Source organism: Lontra canadensis, unplaced genomic scaffold (assembly GCF_010015895.1).
Source record: "Lontra canadensis isolate GAN:19392208 unplaced genomic scaffold, GSC_riverotter_1.0 scaffold74, whole genome shotgun sequence".
In the NCBI taxonomy this organism is placed as follows: Eukaryota; Metazoa; Chordata; class Mammalia; order Carnivora; family Mustelidae; genus Lontra; species Lontra canadensis.
In genome coordinates this window covers 9,423,003-9,444,823 of record NW_022631068.1, presented here as the reverse complement: position 1 = coordinate 9,444,823, position 21,821 = coordinate 9,423,003, and the positions used below count along the sequence as shown (strand labels likewise).

The 21,821-nt window shown below is 35.7% G+C and overlaps 1 protein-coding gene across 1 annotated transcript in view; it reads right to left on the bottom strand.

Annotated features, from left to right (window-relative positions):
- The window catches only part of LOC116881433 (anoctamin-3), a 284,096-nt gene extending 265,197 nt beyond the window's left edge, over positions 1-18,899 (bottom strand). The window contains exon 1 of the mRNA XM_032881227.1: positions 18,830-18,899. The gene's annotated coding sequence lies outside the window, so the exon portion shown is untranslated. The remainder of the gene's footprint in view (positions 1-18,829) is intronic.
- Positions 18,900-21,821: the final 2,922 nt, after the last annotated feature.

Here is a 21,821-nt window from a genome sequence, read left to right as displayed (position 1 = left end):
TGATGTCAAGGTCTTCAAAACCCCAAACAGGTTGAGTTACCATCATGCTTTGATTTCACCTGTAGTGTATAACACAAGGGCAGTAAAGGAATGCAGCTTTGAACATGAAAACATTCCAGTTAAATATGACTGCATAATCACTCTGAAACTAAAAGATTTAAACTACAATTTATTAATATCTTTCATGATATTTCAGAGGTTGGTCAGTCAGCCTGGTGGTTCTGACTAGATTTTTCTTGAGTTTTCTGTGGCTAGGCACTGAGAAGAGAGAAATTTGATTCCACTCTCAGGGAAAGGCATATAGCATAGAATGTGCAGCCTTCTTTAATGAAGGATAATGGTTTTTCCAGAAGGAAGATGTTGAACATTCAGTAAAAGCCCGGGATGCAAACATTGAAGAAATACTTGGTAATGAAAAATTAACTCAGTGTGAGTTTATCTCCAACTGAAGACCCCTTCTTTAATGAAGGATAATGGATTTTCCAGAAGGAAGATGTTGAACATTCAGTAAAAGCTCAGAATGCAAATATTGAAGAAATACTTGGTTATGAAAAATTAACTTGGTGTGAGTTTATCTCCAACTGAAGATCCAGAAAAAACCTCAGAGACTATCTCCACAGAGCCTCATTTTACAGCTATTTTACAGAAGAGGGCTTTGAAACCCGAAGCAATAAATGAATATCTGAGTGTGTCTTGGTTATGTTTTTTTCATCTTCAGTTAAAATTCTAATATAGCTCAACTTATAGGTCATTCTGATACAGTCCAACTCATTGGATTTTAATAGCACCCAATCTCATGATTACATTAGATCATATAATTAAAGACTAGTTCATGGCAGCAAAGCAAAGCTCAATAAATATCACATACTATTATAATTATAACTCCTGAGGATCTGATCTTCTTTTACAAACCCTTTTAAATCAGTGTTAGATTCAGAAATATTTTTGAAATATGAGCTTTAATTCAATTTATGATCAGGAGGAACAGTTGAAAGAATTAAAGGCTCATGGTTTTACTCTACACTTCCAGGCATAAGGACATCTTCAATTTCCTAGAACCTCTTCTTTGTGCTGATGTCTTATTTTCTCCAACCACAACTCAGCAGGAGGTAAGGATGTACAGGCACGGAGCTAGGAATGAGTTAAGAGTTTGAACCTCATTAGAAATTAATTATTTTTAAAAAGCGATTTTGTATATCTAACACCATGGTACCCTAGTCTCTGTAGTGCAACTATGATTAAATTATATTCTCATAAAGTTGATTACTTTTAATTAGTAATATTTTAGGCTGGACTGACATATTGGCTAGCAGGGAATTCAAAGAATATCTTTGCTTGTTTTAAAATCGTCTTTTAAGGAAGGTTGCTAGAGGAACAGCTTTTGTGAGGGGCCTAGGCAATTTCAAGCACCATCTGCTTTACAGGAAAGGCAATGCAAAGAGAAGGAAAAGCTGTATGTGTATGTGTATGTATTCTGAAAGTGGAGATGGAGGGGTTTGAACAAAGACCTTCCCAAAAAATAAATCTTCCTATGCTCTGATAAGAAATATTTTGAATCTAACATTTCCATTGTAGAAAGTTTAGGAATGAATATTTAATAGCCTCATTAGAGAAGGCTAAACTGATTTTTTTTTTTTTTTACTATTTTTGGTTTCAAATTTCTTTCTTCAAATTTTAAAGATGAGAAAATACTTTATATAATGCTCAGTGAGGGAACATGATTATCATACATAATGATCTTAACTATGTTTTGCAATATATTAAAAAAAAAAAGACTTGAAAGAAACATACCAAAATGTCCAAAATAACTAATTTTGCAAGTAAGGATTAAGGCTGATTTTTTTTAGACCTCCATATTTTTTTTGACATATTCTACACTAAATTTATATTGATTACATACATATATTTTTAAACTCCTTCAGTATCTATCATTCTACAAATCTAATTTTTCTTTTTCAGTCTTGGACCCTGGTTTTCTTTGTTCTGTTTCCTTGCTCAGGTCTCTGCTGCATTTGCTCTCCCACAGCTCACCACCTGTCTCCTGTCCTTCTTAGGTAATTAATCTATCAGGCCCCATGCTAACTTTTGCCTCCCAGAGAGGTAAGAAACTCTGCTTTTACATCAAGCGGTTTTCTATTCCTTTGAACTCCGAAATATGACCATTCAGCTCAGCCAATTGTGAGGTTCCCCATTTTGTGCTCTATCACAGGAACTGAGAGAGTTCTGTCGTTACCTCTTTGCATCTTGAATAAGTGACTTAATTGAAACTGGGATTGCCGATTCTGCTTCTCTTTGCCTCAATGGAAACTGAAATAAAGATACTCTCTTTGCAGTCATTCCCTTCCTAGAATCCAGTTATTTAAGGTATTAAAGGGCAAAATGAAATAGCCAAGTCACACCGGTAATGGGTTTATTTGCAAAGAGTAAGGAAGGGAGAAGGGGAGAGAGAGCTCTCCCAGAGACATTCTTATAGGGAGACTCTGATCTCCTTGAGAACAGATAGAGTGTTTCTGTTTCTTCAGAGACCAGTATAGTTCCAGTCACACAAGCTCAATGAATACTTACTAGTGAATAAATAAAGAAAGCAATTAATTTAAAATTCTAAAATGACTTCAAGAAAAATGCTGCTTTAGTGACCTGAGCAGTTGTCTTCCTTATGCAAAACCAAGAGAAATAATATTAAACCACTTATATATTTTATATATATTTATATCTAATCTATTAACTACTTTCTTGGTTCTAGTCACTATCCATGGTTTATTAAAGGTATAAACGAGCTCTTGAAAAAACCGAGTGCTGTGATAAATGGAAGGGTGGAATACAATTTAACAATTGCTTCCCCAAAGCCTTGGGTTCCTGGGCACACGTGACAGTGTAACAACAGGTTAGTCCTGCTGACAGCCAGGCTAGACGCTCAGAGAAGCATTCAGAAGTGATGTTCCTAATGGACATAAGTGAGTAAGAGAAAGCACCGGAGGAAAATCAGCAGCTTCTACCTAATCTGAATCTAGCCTGAGGTGGTCTTGTTACACAGTATTCTGAAGAGACAGGGACACAAAACAGTTTAAGAAGACAGCATTAAGAGAAGGCAGATGTGTAGAATAAAGGAGGTAATGACAGAATAAACATTTTATATTTTACGTCTCTCCTGAAAACTTTACCATTATTTCAAGTTGTCTATAGAATGGAGTCCATGTTTATGGTTCTATCATTCAAGGAGCTCCATGATCTGCTCTCAGCACTTTCTAATCTTGCTTCTAGGACTCTCTATACTCAGTTTTGGTCCTACAATGGTTTTCTTCCTCATAAGCCTCTCTGCTTTTGCTGCTGCTGTTTTCTGCACTTGGGATGCTCCTTCTAAAACTCCTGTCCTAGTCATGTTTTCCCAACCCCTACTCATCCTTTAAGGCCACAGAGCAATGCCAATTCTAAAACGAAGACTTCCTCTTTCCACATCCACCCACTATGAAGCCAATTAGATGTGAATTTAATCTCCTATAATTCCTATAGAATATGACTAACATCATTTCATGGCATTTTTTATCATGTTTGTATTATGCATTAGATATACACTCCTTTGAAAGTTAGCACAAACATTTCTTCTGTTTGTCAAAAAACTCTAATAATAAGACATTCAAAGATAAGTCCAGTGTATTAATTACCTTTCCAAAATTTACACGCAAGACTGTGGTTTTATATTGTTCTGTGATTTTACTTATTCTAGGTAAATAATTTCATAAAGATTGGTCCTGTTGTTTTGAAAATCTAGGACTGTAATAATTGTTGGTTTATTTTCTACATCTGTTCATCTTCATCAGCTTTTAAACTGATACTCTGGTCATATTGACTACCCTACCACATTTGGTGAACTTCCATGCTCTTGAGCCAACTTTTCCATAAACACTCACCTAGAGTTCAAGGCGTGAATGTTGTCTATGGCTAGCATCTACTCTGATAGCCTGATGCTTCTATCGACTGGTATAGGTCTGTGCTGTGTCAGTTGTTGGGGTTATTTGCCAGTTGGAGTGGAAATAAAGTAGCTTCTGCAGTTACCTATTTTCTTTTCAGAGAAAGTAAGTGTGTGGTCCCTGGGAAGCTGGACTGACTGGTTGTGAATACACTGTGCTCTCTGTTTGAATATAACCAGTCCAGGGGTAGTAAAGAATGTGTCTACTGGCTTGACATTCTTCCAAAGACATTAAAAATGTAATATTAGGAAATCCTTTAGAGATACCTGGGTGGGTCTGTCGGTTAAGTGTCTGCCTTCGGCTCAGGTCATGATCCCAGGGTCCTGGGATTGAGTCTCACATCGGCTCCTTGCTCAGAAGGGAGCCTGCTTCCCACTCTCTCTCTGTCTGCTGCTCACCCTGCTTGTACTCTCTCTCTCTCTCGCTGACAAATAAATAAATAAAATCTTTTAAAAAAAGGAAATCCTTTAAAAAGAGAGTGTGCATGAAAATTTATTTCCTGATATGTTGCTTATTAATAACAAATTTCAAAAGAATATTTCAGTATGAGATCCATTTTTGCAAAAAAAAATATGCATAGATAGATCTATGGTAATAAAATTGAAACATCAAATTCTACATAAAGAAAATACGAGTGAAGTAATTTTTTCTTTCATTTTGCTTACTGATATTTTAATCTTATTTTCCATTTATTTCTAGAGCGACATTATATTCTGGGTTGCTTTTTGTTTCAGTGTAATTATTAATATCTCAGACTTTAAAATGTATCCTGTTTTGGACGGTAAGTCAAACAGTCACTTTAACCACCAAATACATATTACTTACATTAGAAGAATAAGTGTAAAGAAATAAAAAATGATAAAAAGGTATTTAAAAATAATCTGGGTAGAAAATGTTGTTATGCCATTTTAATCCAATAGTAGCACAGATATAAAGTTGAAAAGGAAAATCAGCACTTGGCCATGGAGGTCCTCTTTTTAACCTGGCAGAGAAATGTGGAAGAGATGGCACTACTTTGGGAGTCTAGAGCTTATAGACTGGTGTATAAAGTAGCATGCTCTCCAGCGGCATGCAAATCACCTTGCCTTCTTGGTTCAAGGTGTCCTATCTGTAAGAAGACTGATGGATTAGATGCTTCCTAACTTTTCTTCTGACCCTCATATTCTAGGATTCTTGTCAATTGGAAGAGAATTTCTGCTCTGACTTCAGAAATACAATCCTTTTGGCTGATTTGACCAGGATTAGTCCTCTTTCCTCTCTGAAGGAAAATAGTGGAAATGGTACAGAAAATCTACAAATATAAACTCTGTGGCAATATGAGCTTGAGTGGGATCAGAAATTAAACACTAATATGATGAACAGACTGTTTGCCAAAATAAAAGCTATAGGATGGAAAGATTATTGAAGTAATTATTTAATGTGACACCACTGAATTTACTTAAAAAACAAATACTGGCAACTTGAAAACAAATCAATAATCAATGTGCCATTTATAGCCTTTATATTCATTAAAGTAAATCTAAGTAATTTATGTTAGCATCACTGAGTAGATGATCACATAATGTTACCTTGAAGAATATACAGTAAATCATACTTTATATCAAATAAAGTTCTTCTTCCTCCCTTCCTATAATTTCTATAATTCCTATAATTAATAAGAAAAAGCTACATATATTTTTAGTACATTTAAGAAATATATACTGGAATCTATTTGCCAAATTCAGCCAGGATATATATTTTTAGTCTTTGCAAGCTTTATACTAGAAGAGTGCATCTTTGTAATTTCTTTAAGAATAGACAGCAAATGGTTATATAATCTCTAAATGTTTGAAGCTCTAAGTATTCCATGTTTGTGGTGTTTTATTGTAAAACTGTGGTTAAACATTAAAAAAAAAACTATAGCATCATATTTTATACAATAAAAACATTAATTTTCTTACAGTCCCTTGCAGGAAAGTTTGGACGTTAACTCTAGTGACTATATTTTCCAATCTTCAAGTTAGGTTTTGTCACCTAGGAATCAGTAAAATATTGACTAAGGAAAACCAAAAAGAGACTGAGCACACTCTTTAATATGCAATGCTGGAAGCTAGAATAGCTTCTTCAGGATGATGATATAAATGACTTCATCCCAGAATCACATACCTCTACACAAGATATAATTATTCTCAAGTCTTAGAAGAAATTTGAAGATTTGCAATAATTTGAGGAATATATAACTTACATAATCTGATTAAACACTTACGGGTTCTACTTAAAAAAATTAACTTAGAAAAAAGACCTCAAGATAAAAGATGAGTAAAATATAATAGTATCAGATCTTGATTTACTTAATTAAATTCAAATGGACAATAATACACTCTCCAGAGATACTTAATATAAGAACTATAAAAAGCTATCGAAAAGAAAACACCAAAAAATCCTAATTATTAATTTCAATAAATCCAGGTAGCTGGGAGTGGGAGAAGTAAGAATGTTACGGAAGTCTAAGGAGGGGAGAATTAGAAAAGAAAAGTGGAAGATGAAAATAGTATTAAGATCTTCTTTTATTGGGGAAGGGATCAACAAAAGGCAAAGGAGAAGCATGCATGTTAATAGAAAAAATAATTTGGTTTAACTCATTTAATTATGAGAACAAGGGGGAAAAAGTTATATTTAATGAATAGGGAAAGAATGATGAATTGTCCAAGGAAATAACGAATGAAATATATTACACCTTGATCAAACCAGGAAAAATAAAGAAAAGGAAAATGTGGACTCAACAATCAACATAAATTATAGGTTCAAAGCAAAATGGAATGAAAAAAATCAAGTTATTGGCCAATATCCCAAATATGAGCACTCCTTTTTCCCCACAAAAGACAGTGACTTAAACTGGATTAAAATCAAGATATGTACTCCATGAGAAATAAATATTTAATGCAAAGTAATAAAGGGTGCTCATTCTAGGTGATTCTAGGTAAATGATAAAAGAAAGCAAGCAAGTCTAGCCATATTGATATCAGTCATGATGGAATTTCACATTAGAAGGACTAAAATGTTAAAGAGGTACATTGCCTAAAGATAAAGGTATAATTTATAAATAAGATGTAAGTCATATATTTTATGCACCAAACTGTACAGCCTTTAATACAAAAGCAAAACAAACAATCAAATCAACAAAACTACAATTGTAATGGAAGACAATATATACTTCTCAAAAAATTTAAACAGTATAATGGACCAAATAACAAATAAAGATCTAGATGTACTTACTGCAATCAATGAACTTCATTTAACAGAGGTTTATAAGATCATCATACATTATCTTTGTACTTTGCAGACATTCACAAAAATCAATCATGTGCTTTGTTACATTCCTTTTGTGTCAACTTCACTAAACTACAGCCATGTTCTCCAGAATTGCTTTCCCAATATAGTTCCAGGTTAAAGCTGATCAAAAAGACATTTGTACAAGGATAGTAAACCTACAGGAAAGCAGTAGCCAGTGTACTCTGAAGGTCACTGTGCTTTCAAGTAATGAGAGAATGACACAGGTATAGACAGAGTCTAGCTAGCCCCTTTTTTTCCCAGTACCAGGTCCAGCTTTTTTTTTTTTTCCTCTATGGAAAGGCCATGCCACCAGCAGGTGCAGAGGCCATAGTCTTTCCAGAGGGGGGTTCCACCAATGCTCCATGATGGTCCCATTCCAGACTCCCTGACAAACTCTGATTTCTTTGCCACACCCAAGTGCTTCAGGAAAGCTGGTTAGTGGCTTTTCTCTGATTCCCCAACATTCCTTTTTGGACTATTCTCCCAAAACTCCCACAACTGGGTAAGTTCCCATTCCTATAATAAATCCCAATTCCATAATACTTACAGTGTATCTCATTCTGCTTTGCTCATTGAACCCTGATTGATAAAAAAGAACAAAAAGAAGGGAGAGTAAAGCAAAACGGGAAAAAAAATAATGCAGAGTATTTACAGACCACATTGTAAGATTATAATCTAAAAAAAAATCATAAATAAAATGAAAAAAATTTTCTCTGGTAGTCAGGGAACGATAAGTTAAAATAACAAGGTATATTTTTAGGCTCTTCACATTAGCAAAAATGGAAAGGAGCCATGATATCTATTTTTATAGAGGATGTTGGGAAAAGCATTCTTTCATACATTGCTTTGGAATCGTGAAGCATTACAGCTTATTTTAACCAATAATCCATCTCTTAGAAGTCTATTCCATTCAAACAAAGCAGCCATAAATAATGGTCCATAAATAATGATCCACATGCTTGTTGCATCATTGGTCTTGGTAGCAAATTACTAGAACAAAGCTCATACCCAGCAATATAGTAAATTATGGTTTATCTTCCTAAGGCATCTATCTGATTAGTTGGACAGGAAGAAAATATACAGAAATCTATGTACTGGGCTGTTAACATGGGTAGGTAGGTTAATACAACTGGATGGAAGAAGAGAGGGAGAGAAGGAAGCCTAAAAAGGGAAAAAGAAAAACAACTATACATTCAAAAGCATGTGAATATCCACACGTATGCATTTATACGTGAATATCCACATGAATGCATAAAGTTATGTATATGTATGGGTAAAACAAAATTAAACATTAAGGACATTCTCATAATCTGGCCCAACCTAATTTAATCCACCAGATTTCTCTGGACTTCCTAGGACAAACTCTGGGTCAGAATATATTCCTTGATCTGCTTCACAAAAACAGCCCAAAATACTTCTCTTTGTTTCCTCTTTGGGGAACACTCTCCATCTGCTGTTATCTGCTGTTCATCAAGTTCTCCCAGGCCGAGTTGATGTGCCACCTCTTCCTTGAATATACCAACCCACAAGAAGTCTCTTCTGAACTTGTTCATGCTTGCTAAATAATTTAGCACTTAATTATATAGGATCATGAATTATTCTGATTCTTTTGTGCCAGTTAGTCATGTCCCTAATGATTAATCCTATTCTCAGGTTTCTATTTCTCTTAACAGATGCATCACCAAATTGTACCTTTAGTGTAATGACTGTTATGTTTAGCATAATGCTTGGTATTTGGTTTCCAAACAGGGAGATGGTTAGAAAAGTATCCAGCCTTGACCTCAGAAGATCTCAGATACATCTGTGCTCTGTTACTTCCTAAAGAATGTGTCTGAGTGTATTTTGTTTCTCTTAGCTATAGTTCTGGTATCTATGGTCTCTGACATTTAACATAAAACTTGAAAACAGCCTGGATTGTGGAAAGAGTTCCGAGTTTAGGGTCAGCTAATCTGGCTTTGAATCTGGACACTATAATGGTTTTTATCTCAGATAGCACTTCGCAATGATTGGCTTGTGTCCCTGCATTCATGTGATTTTGGTCTGTCTATAGCTATGACACTTGTAACCAGTACTAATGCAACCCCAACTGGCATACTTATGTGTATGAAAGGGGTCATTATTAATGATTACATTGGATGGGGTAACAGTTAAAAATAAGGACTGTCTCTGGCAAACCAGAACCTACAGTAACCCCATCCAGAATAAATACTTGAACCATAGGTCCCTCATTTGTTAGTAGCAGGAGATAGTTTTATTCTTTATTCACCCTTTCTGTTCTCACGTTGCCCCTAGTGGAGATGATAGGTCCATAGTAAAACAGAATAGAGAGACAGAATATTGGTGTAACTCATCAGTCACTTGATGAAGGACAGTCAATATTAACAGTGCTAAGTTTTGCTTATCTTGTCCCTTCTCAAAATTCTGAAGCTGATGAAGCAGAGATTTGGGGTTTATCAACAAGGGACAAATCTGACTTTGGGGTCCTTTATTAGCCTTACCTAGTATTTTTTTTAGGATTTGTAGGCACTGCCAACATTCTGAATTGAGATATTTATATAAATATTTGGATTTGTAACTTGGAAAAATTGAGGACATCTATTAAGACTGAACCTTGTTTATCACTTGTTAAAGGTCAAGTGGGACTGAAAAGTCAGTGTCTCCTCTCTAACTCTCTATCTCATCACATTTTTCCTGAAGTTGAAGTTTAGTTCAATTTACCATTCCCTTTGGGATATTGTGGACTGCCTGCCTAACTCATCCACTTGTCCTACTGAGACCCTAAATGATTTTTAGACATTCTGAGCTTCAGGTGAACCTTGTTCCAGCAACTTGCAACCAACTCTTTCAGAGTGGTTCTGGGAGCAAAAAAGAAACACAAAGAGCTAGAAAAACTCAGGTTTGGGGAGGGAAAAGAATAAGGACTAAAAAAGAGTGGACTCTAGCCATTTTTATGGACTGACAATAATGAAATTAGAAATAATGTAAAATACAGTTTTTTTACAGACTGGACTAGATGGACTGCTTATACCACAGGTGGGAATGATCATCACAGCTGTTTTTTTTTTTTTTTTTTCTTTTTTTTTTTTTTTTTTTTTTTAATAACATACTTATAAACCTGCCTAGAATTTATAAAAGGGATACAAAGATTACATATAAAATAGAAAAGTAATACTTATTTAACTTGTAAAATTATTGGGATTTAAACCAGTAGTAAGGGGGTATGACTTATAAATAGCTTTACAGTGTTAAATAGCATGACAGTGATGACAATGATGATGGGTCTGTATTTATAAAGCATGATTTTTGGCTTGGGAGGTTATTAGAATACCCAAACCAAGTGTTTATTTTTTTGCTTCTTATTATATTCATTGAGCACCTTTTGTTAAAAATGGAGAAAAAAACTCATTAAATTATTACCAATAGGACTTGAATTGGTTTATCACTTATCTAACGTCTTTCTTGTGTTCCCTGATTCCTGAATCCTAGAATCCTAAAGCAAGGAAGAGCCAAAATCTCTGAGGTGGGATTGCAGCAAGGCCATTGGAAGGTGGAGACACTAACATAGAGAAGTAGAAAAAAAACAAAAAGAAAGAGGGAAAGATTGCCAATTTACCATTCTCACACATCATACTAAGGGGTCACCTCATTTTGCTAGATGGTATTCCTGAAAATCCATTTTTGGCAACCATTTTTGGCAACAGGAATTTTGTATGCTGCTTCACTTACAATAATAGTAGAGTAGAATAGAATAATAGATAATAAGTAGAGTAACAATATAGTAAAATAATAAGAATAAGTAGAATAATAGATAATAAGTAGAATAACAACAACTAACATTGAATGGGAGCTTAATATGCCAAGCACTTATCTTAATCCTCATAGTAGCCTCTTGAGGTCAGTACTATTATCTCAAATTTATAAATGAGGAAATTGAGGAACAGGGGAATTAAGGAATATACTCAAAATCCTGCAGTTAGGGAAATGCATAACCAAGACTTGAAAAACAAAAAAAGTAATAGTGACTCTAAGGGTCATGTGGTTGACTGCCATGCTCTGTTGGTGCAATAACCATCTCTAAAGCCATCTTCAAAGAGGGGACAAATGACCTGCTAGAGAGCTACTTCCATTTCAAGGCATCACTCAAATACTCCTCTGTTGATTAGCCCTTTCAGAATTTGCTGTGTTGAAATTAAACTTTTGACTGAGGACCCACAAATTATTTTTCTATCTCTTTATGGACAGGCAGATGTTGCTTTTTATTATTAATATTTATATATCCTTCTCCTGTTGAATTATTTATGTTCTGAAGCGATCCCTTGGGGCCGCCTGGGTGGCTCAGTGGGTTAAGCCTCTGCCTTCAGCTCAGGTCATGATCTCAGGGTCCAGGGATTGATCCTCTCATTGGGCTCTCTGCTCAGTAGCGTGCCTGCTTCCCCCCCTCTCTCTCTGCCTGCCTCTCTGCCTACTTGTGATCTCTCTGTCAAATAAACAAAATCTTTAAAAAAAAAAAGATTCCTTGCAGTCATGTTCTCTTTCTCTAAATCTCTTTATTATATACTTCCTTTTTATTATATTATGAAATAACATGGTATTTTATTTTATGTAAAAACATACCTTTTTATTATAACAATAATGAGAAAGCTTATATTTCTATCACATTTTACAAATGATTTTACTACTCAATAATTCTTTCAGTACTCACACAAAAATCTAAGTTTGTGAAATGTGTATTATCATCTTCATTTTCTTTATTAAAAATATGACTACTGGGGTGCCTGGGTGGCTCAGTGGGTTAAAGCCTCTGCCTTCAGCTCAGGTAATGATCTCATCGAGATCGAGCCCCACATCGGGCTCTCTGCTCCAAGGGGAGCCTACTTTCTCCTCTCTCTCTGCCTGCCTTTCTGCCTACTTGTAATCTATGTCTGTCAAATAAATAAATAAAATCTTTAAAAACAATATGACTACTTGCCAAGGTCACACTGCTATTATATGCCCCAGTCCGATCTGGTTCTTCTAATTCTGAACTTAATGTTCTTTTTCATTTTCTTCATGTACTTTCTCACCAGTATCTGTTGCAAAGGAGATCCACCACAATGTTGTGATGGATGAATGAATGAGCACATGACCTATTAAAGGAAGGTCATTCCACTGCCTTTACTTATACATACATATAGATAGATAGATAGATAGATAGATAGATAGATTTTTTTTTTTTTTAAGAACTGCTAGCTTTTTTTATTTGCAGAATAGAAAGGGTAGGTGCTAAGATTGGGCTTTCCCAGGATGTTATTTGGGAATAAAATGGTAAAAAGGAGCAACATTTTCTGGTTTGTAACAATGAAGATTACATTCTCCATCAATAATTTCAAATTAATTTGAGACAGAATTTCCTAAGAAAATGAAAGTAAACTATATTCCTTTGAAATTTCATCTCTACCATGTCCAGGAGAATAAGAGTTGTGTGCAGAGGGAAGCTTTTTTAATACATTAAGGGGAACATCTGGACCTTTATCCCAAAAGAATCATGTGAATCTCCCCACAGTTACTCACCTGGTTTTAAGAGAGGAAGAATATCAGCCTTTAGTGTGGGAGGCAATTAGTGCTCTGCTTCACACTAGGGAATCATGCATATATATGCATATATATGTATATATATACACACACACGCAAACACATACACTGTAGTCATGGACTTGGTTAATGGTTTCTTCAGAACACATATAACAAAAGCAGGAACTGCTACCTAAGGATCTCAGATTAATGCTACAATTCATATCAGAGAAAGTAATAGAGTACTACACAAACTTCTATTAGTACCACTTTTTAAGGACAGATTATTGTGTAGTTAATTTTATCAACAATATTTTTGAGAATCTACCATTTAATCAGGCACTGTTCTAGGCACTGAGGGTAGTGATCAAAACAGAAAAACAAAGCAAAGTTTTTTCTCCCATGTATGTACACTCTGAAAATAACAAAAGATAGCATGTCAGATATGTCCTGTGGAAAAAAAATAAGAGCTCTGGGGTAGGATAGAGGCATGTAATTTTCAGTTTGATGGCCAGTGAAGGCCCATTCATCATCCCACTGAAGAAGTGATGTTTGCACAAAGTCCTGAACAAGGGATGGCAGTAAGCCATGGGCACGTCTGGGGCAATAGTGTTCCAGACAGAAGCCACAAAGTACAAGCACCTAGAGGTGGGAGGGACCACAGGGAGGCCTTGTGCCCTGTGAGATCATCAGTAGGAGCTGAAATGAGGGGTGGTAACTGGGAGTGGCAATGCATTTTAAAAGTAAGGTCTGTATGAGATAAAAGCCTTTGGAGGTTTTTGAGCAGAGCTGTGGTATTATCTGATTTAACGTGTAAAATAATTATAGCTGCTCTGTCAAGAAGAGAATAAGTGAGGGGTGGGAGGAGGGAGGAAAGACTGTAGTGGACACTAGTTAGAAGGTATTTCAATTTTCTGGGGAGGGTAAGCTGACAGTCTTTTAGACAGAGTAGTAACAGTGAAGGCGGTAAGAAGCAGTTGGGTTATGCATAGATTTTGAAGACAGAGTCACAGGTGAGTTAACTAATCTATACGCAAAGTAAGAACTGTCGAGGAGGCTCTAAGGAGTTTGTCCCGAGTAACTGGAACAACAGAATTGCAACAAAGTCTCTTGATGCAAACAAATGCAACATAAAATCTACCTTGTTAACAAAATTTTAAGTACATAATACTGTGCTGTTAACTATACCATAACTCTATCTCCAGAACTCAAGTCAACTTGCAACTGAAGTTTTGTACCCTTTTGACCAACACCTTTTCGTTTTCCCCTCCCCCCCAGTCGGTGGTCACAACCATTCCACTGGCCATGAAAAGAAAAAAAAAAAATAGGAGGTGGTGGATGAGTTTATGGCATTGATTGTGGTGATGGCTTCACAGGTGTATACATATCTCCAAATTCATTCAAATTATATACATTAAGTGCAGCTTTTTATATGACAGTCATAACATAATAATGTAGTTTGAAACAAAACAAGCTTAATGCAACAAAACATGGCTCTCACTCCCAAGAAAAACCAAATTAGTTAATACCCTGACTTTACACTAAGGAATATGTAAAAATGGATACAATGTACAGAGGATTGTTTCCATGGGGCTTCAGAACGAGGCAAGTGGTCTTCTCTGACAGGCCTGGTTTGTGGTCACCTGGTTCTGGAGCCAGTAGACCTTGGAAGCCTAGGTTTTGCTAACAAGGAAACAGGTTTGCCCCAGGATGTCCATTTCTTGATTAGAAATGGGAACTCTTAGGGGGCCTGGGTGGCTTAGTTGGTTAAGCATCTGCCTTCAGCTCAGACCATGGTCTCAGGGTTCTGGGTTCCCTGCTTAATAGAGAATCATCTTCTCCTTCTCCCTCTGCCCCTCCCCCATCTCATGTGCTCTGTCTCTCAAGTAAATAAAATCTTAAAAAAATGGAAACTATAAAATTTGCATATTCTAGGAAGAAAGGACATACCATTTAATATTACAGGTGAATCTAAATATGACAAATGACTCACTTGTGATAAAAATAAGAACTTGGAATTGTGGAATTCTTTTTAAAAATCCACTTAGAGTTGCCTAGTAAATTGTCCTTCTCCTCGTTAGTCATTCATTTATCTACACATAGGATTTTGGTGACTTATCAATTAAAAATACTATTTCTTATACAGGTCTGAAGACAGACTAACAATATTCCTTTTCTAACACCACTTCTAGTTCTGATTTCCACAGTTGGAGATTTTGTGTGCCCTAATTTTTAGGATTGCACCAATGTCTGTAAATGGTCCAGAGCTCTTTTTAGGAGACAGATTTGGTTCAAGTCCTAGTTCAGGCCTCTGTTAGCGAAGAAGTGGCCAGACCACAGACAAGTTACTTCCCATGTCTGATCCTCATTCACTTAACCTGTATTTGATAGTAACCCTGGCCTCATAGTGTTGCTGGGAAGAGTCAACTTACATAGAGTCTAACACAGTCCTTGACACATGGAAAAACTTGATAAATATCAGTTCCTGTTAATGTTCTAATTGTCACTTAATTTTATCCCAAAGCCTGTTTTTAGTCATGTGATTCTTCATTGACTCATCATTTATCCTTGCTAGTTTCCATTCCACCATCTTCTGGGTATGCAAAATCTTCTGATAATTTCCTATCCATATTACTTAGTATAAGAAAGCTGTTTAGAGGCAAAATAGTGAATGATGTTAAGTACTACAGAAAGAATAACAAACTTTATACAGAAAAAAAGCTGGCCTACTGATTGCTGAGAGGAATCTTAAGGTAACAGATTGATTTTTAGTTATAATCTCAGAAATCTGACTTTGACAGAAGGAAGCAGAACATTTTTCAAAGGTGGAGTCATGGCAACCAAGTTCTCAGGATATATTAATAATAGCAATACAGGGGCACCTAGGTGGCTCAGTGGGTTAAAGCCTCTGCCTTCGGCTCGGGTCATGATCTCGGAGTCCTGGGATCGAGCCCCACATCGGGCTCTCTGCTCAGCAGGGAGCCTGCTTCCTCCTCTCTCTCTGCCTGCCTCTCTGCCTACTTGTAATCTCTGTCTGTCAAATAAATAAATAAAATCTTAAAAAAAAAATAATAGCAATACAGCCCTGGGAAAACTGGATAACCACATATAGATTAGGGAAATTAGACCCCTTCCTTACACCACTCACAAAAATTAACTCAAAGTGGATTAATTTAATCCACTTTAATGTTTAAAGTGGATTAAAGATGTAAATGGAAGGCTCACAAGCATAAAACTACTAGAAGAAAACATAGGGAAAATGTTCCTTGACTTTGGTCTTGATGACAATTTTTTGGATATGACAAAAAAAAAAAGTCACAAAGAGTGCCAGCAACAATAGTAAAAGTAAACAAGGAGGACTAAATTAAACTAAAAAGCTTCTCAAGAGCCAAGAAACATCAGCAAAAGAAAGGAAACCTACAGAATGGAAGAAAATGTTTCCAAACAATCTGTAAGGAGTTAATATTCAAAATATATAAGGAACTCCTACAAACTCAATAGCAAAAAAATTTATGATTAAAAACCAGATAAAGGACTTGAATAGACATTTTCTTTTTTTTTTTTTTAAAGATTTTATTTATTTATTTGACAGACAGAGATCACAAGTAGGCAGAGAGGCAGGCAGAGAGAGAGGAGGAAGCAGGCTCCCCACTGAGCAGATAGCCTGATACTGGCTCGATCCCTGGACTCTGAGATCATGACCTGAGCCGAAGGTAGAGGCTTAACCCACTGAGCCACCCAGGCGCCCCTGAATAGACATTTTCTAAAGATGACATACAAATGGCTAAGTGCATGTTCAACATCACTAATTATTAGGGACATGCAAGTTGAAACCACAATGAGATATACCTGTTAGAAAGGCTATTATCAAAAAGATAAGAACTAATAAATGCTGGCAAGGTTGCAGAGGAAAAGGAACCCTTGTGAACTATTGGTGGGAATGTAAATGAGCATAGCCACTATGAAATAATATGGAGGTTCCTGGGGACCTAATGTGTAGCATGGTGCCTATACTTAACAACACTGTATTATATTTTTGAAAGTTAAGAGAGTAGATTTTAAAAATTATCACAACACACAAAAAGAAGTAATTATATAAAGGGCTGGAGGTGTTAACTAATCTGATTGTGATAATCATTTCACAGTGTACACGTCTTAAATCATTATACCTTAATACATAAATTACATAATTACATAAATTATATGTCAATATCTCAATAAGCCTGGAATAAATGATACCAATACAATACTAATAAAATTATTCTTAAGCCATGAAAATAATACTGCTTTGGGTACTGACAGTTATGGCATATATTCAGCATATACATTTCCCAAAATACACACACTGGAAATTGGATTCTAATGCAAAGATTTCTGTCAAGCCTAGAATCAAAGCAAAGTAAGTGAGTTATACTGTTTGAAAGGTTAGTAGCACTGAGTGTGAGAGCTCAATGTACCCATCGACATATGGTGCAGGGGGATATCTTGAGCCAGAGTAAATTCTTCCATTAAGAGTTCTCTAATAAGCATTGCCAATGTTTGCCTCTCTGTATTCATGTTTGAACGATATACTTTCCGAGTGATCTATTCTCTAACCATGACAATTTAGTTAACTGTATTACTAATACAGTCAACTAATTTTTAGATTAAAATTATTAATGTTTAAAACTAATTATTAGTTAAACTAGTAGCCTTGTTCTTTCTCTTTATGGCTGGATCTCAAGAAGAAGTTGATTGCTAAGTATGGTTTGCATTTATCTTCTTTCATCTATTATGCATCAGTTTATTGCTAACTTTTAACTTTTTAAGGTTTTTGGGCAGTTTGCTGTTTTATGTTGATAGATGTTCATACAGGTCTTCCTCAAATTATGATGATGTTATATCCCAATAAACACATTCTAATTTGAAAATATCATCAGTCAACAATGCATGTAGTACACCTAACCTACCAAACTTCATAGCTTAGCCTAGCTTCTTGTAAATGTGCTCAGAGCACTTACAGTTGGGCAAAGTCATTTAATACAAAGCCTATTTTATAATAAAGCTTTGGTGATCTCACGTAATTTATACTCTGAATACTCTACTGAAAGTGAAAAACAGAATGATGATATAGGTGCAGGATCATTCTAAGTATATCGGTTCTTTGCCCTCATGACTGCGTGGCTGGAAGCTGTGGCTGCTGCTGCCCAGAATCATAAGCATATGTTATGCATATCACTAGCCGAGAAAGGATCAAAATTCAAAGTACAGTTTCTCTTGAATGTTTACCACTTTTGCACAATTGTGAAGCAGAACAGCTGTAAGTTAAACCATCATAATTCAGGTATTGCCTATATATATAAATTATATACAATATAGATTCTATATAATCCACATTAAATATCTTATATCAAAAGTTATGAGTAAGTGTATATCAAATGGTTTGGCAGTGGCCTTGAGCTGATTAATTTATTAATACTTGCCAAGCTACTAATTTATAATGTGAACTTTTTTTTCAAAGATTTATTTATTTATTTTTGGGAGAGAAAGAGAGAAGTGGGGGAGGAACAGATGGAGAGAATCTTCAAGCAGGCCCCCTGCTGAGTGCAGAGCAGGGCAGGACTTGGGGCTTGATCTCAAGACCCAGGAGATCATGACCTGAGCTGAAACCAAGAGAATGACACTTCACTGACTGAGCCACCCAGGCACATGACTCTTAAATTCATTTCTTAAGAACAAGTGGTATAAAGGTTTTTGTATGTTAGATCTTGCATAAGACATTTACAAGTAAATGTAATTTCACTAGAAGCTTGGGATAAAACTAAGTAAATTACAGATATGAATATTCTTTGCAAACTGCATGATAAGTTAAAGTGTCACATGAATAATTAATAACATGAATGTGATAATACAAATTAGCGTTAAATTTTCACTCCCGACAAAGACTCTGCAGTTACTACTCCATTATACTGAAGAGCGAAGTTGGCGGGAGCACCTGAAAATCTACCCTCATAACTCACCTTTATGTTTGCCTTTGGCATCCCACACACTCTTCTCCAGCCCACAATGAGATGAGCACAACTCTTGTAAGCCTGTAAGAGAGAACAAAAGAACAAGAAAAATTTTGCTTAGAAACTCAGTAGACCAGAAAGAGAATAGGAAATTATCATGAAAAAAGAGCTTTTCATGTTAACTATTTCTGCTGTAAAACTGCTATCTGGTATAGGTCAAATTAGTTATAAAGAAGTGTGTAGGAAGATACAACTTTTTAGTAAATTGCATTAGAAAGTAAGCAGGTGGGTAGGTCTATGTACTGTTATGCAAGCTGATTTAGCTGTCAATGTTGAAAAAGCTTAGAATGGCTAGATTTTCCATTACTTTTTCCCTGGGTGAGTAATACCCTCTTCTAATATTGTGCCCTCCCAAACTCAAAAGCCGTATCTTTCTCGTTCACTCCCTGCTTTTCTGTGCAACCAGACTAAATCATCAGAATTCCCTGACCATAACCTCTACTTCTTTGCCTCTGGAATTTTGGTCAACCTTTTCTCTGTGCCTAAAATGCCTTCTCTACCCACAAGATCAATGGGAAGTCTGCTCTGCTTTTGAAAGAAGACTCAACTCTAATGGTACTTTGACAGGCACTGCTCTATTCTAAGTGACATGTCCATTTAGAAATAGTCTCCCTTTAAATAAGCCTTCCTCCAGAAATGCTTCTAAGCCTCAAAAGATACCTACTGAATATAGTGGATAGTATATACTCAGAAATAGGAATTAATAATAACTACCTTGGAATATTGTTGTAAACATTCAAGTTTGTGTATGTACAGTAGCATTTGTGATGTTAAGTTCTTAATTAATTGTAGTAATTCCTTCATCTTTATCTGTATGCCTCCCTTATTAGACAATTGATTCCTTGAAGGTAGAATTCATTTGAATTCATTTTTGTATCCCTCACCCCATTCCCAATTAACTAGTGTTTGGCACAGGCCCTTGTAATTAGTAAGCTTTTTTTTTTTTCCAATAAAAATTGCCTAAGCTTACTCAATTAATATGTAGGAGTGATGTAATTTATAATAAGGTATCTATATTTGTTTTTTGTCCTGTTTCTGGTACAGAGCTTCTAAAACTCGTGGAGTTTCCTAAGTGATGAGAGCATAGAAATATCTTTTGTTATGTTAATGAAATGACTTTTGAACCGCACATAAGGAGGAGGGGCTCCTAGCCAGGACAGCCAACCAGGTGATTAGAATTGGAACTTCCAGTCCTACCCCCTGACCTCTGGGGAGGAGAGGCTACAGACAGAATTCAACCACTAACAACAGCCAGTGATTTCATCAATCATGCCTATGTAACGAAGCTGCCATAAAATCCCAAAAAGATGGAGTTCAGAGCACTTCAGGGTTGGGGAATACTTGGAGATTTGGTGAGAGCGGCCCTCCTGAGAGAACATGGAAGCTTTGTTCTCCTTTTCACATTCCTTGTCCTATGCACCTCTTCCATCTGTCTGCTCCTGAGCTAACTTTTTTTTTTTAAATAGAAGTTTTTTATTCTTTTTTTTTTTAAAGAAGCAGTCATTATTTTATTTTGTAGATTTTTTATTTAATTTGTAGATTTTATCATTACTAAAAATTCCAAGGCAGTATATTGAAGTACAACATAGTTAATGAAAGAGATTTACATAATGGATGGAAACATAATACACTATGAAAATCAATAGCTTTTCTACACACACAAAATAAATGAAATGATCATGTAAGGGATAACTTAATATCAGAAATTTCAAGTTCCAAACTTCATACCCTTGAGCTCAGAGAATAGAACAAAATTGTTAGTTGCTATAAGAAAACAAGAACACAGTTTCATAAGGGATTTGAAAGTGAGAGAAAGAAAAAGAAAAAGAAGAGGGATGATGGAAAAGAGAGGAAAATTTTGATTTAAAAAAAGACACATTTCAGGGCACCTGGGCACTCTGTTAAGCATCTGCCTTCTGCTCAGGTCATGATCCCAGGGTCCCAGGATTGAGCCCTGCATCAGGCTCCCCGCTCAGTGAGAAGTCTACCTCTCCATCTCCCTCTGCCTCCTCTCTCCCACTCATGCCTGCTCTCTTTCTCCCAAATAAATAAATAAACTCTTAAAATTCCAAAAGAAAAAAAAAAAAAAGAGGCATTTCAGTCAACTGTTGAACTAGGCCCCCACCTCCTGTCACCACCACCAAAAATAAATAAATAAATAAATAAATAAATAAATAAATGTACAAATAATCAGATTCTTTGCAAATCTGGTAAAGGTCTTTAAATGATTCTAAAATGAGGTTTGTCTTTTTTTTTTTTTAATCAACTGGTGAACCCAAGGAAGGAAGGGATTATGGGAATCTGTGATTTATAGGCAGTTGATAAGAAGTACAGGTAACAATCTAAACTTGCTACTAGTGCTTGAGGTTCAAGGTTTGCGGGAAGGTCAAATTTGCAGCTAGTCCATCAGAATCACAGGTGATAACCTGGACTTATGACTGGTAGGTGGAGTGGGATGGGGCTGGGAGGGGAGTCATACTGGACTGAGCCCATAATCTGTGGAATCCAGGGATCTCTCCAGGTAGATAGAGTTACAATTGAGTTGAATTTTAAAACTCTCAGATGGTATCCCAAGAGTTGCTTTTTGGTATGGGGATTCCCCCTCACACTAGAACTGGTATCAGAACCTGTTTAGTAGGTAACCCCACACTTTAGTAGCATGCCAACTAAATAAAATCGGTTTCATATAGTAACAGAAAATTATTTTGATTCTGAAGTTTGAATATTCTTATAAGGTCATGGGCTTGAGAAATTTAATGATCACCAGATAAACATGTAATAGAGGCTATTTTATAATGATAGAGTTTGTTTTATAATAGTAAAGTATATTTGACACTATGTTGTACAAAATGCCTTTAAATATCAGTTTATGGATCATAAATGGAAAGGGACTTGAGAACTATTTACTCTAACCCTACCTATTTCACAGATGAACCAACTG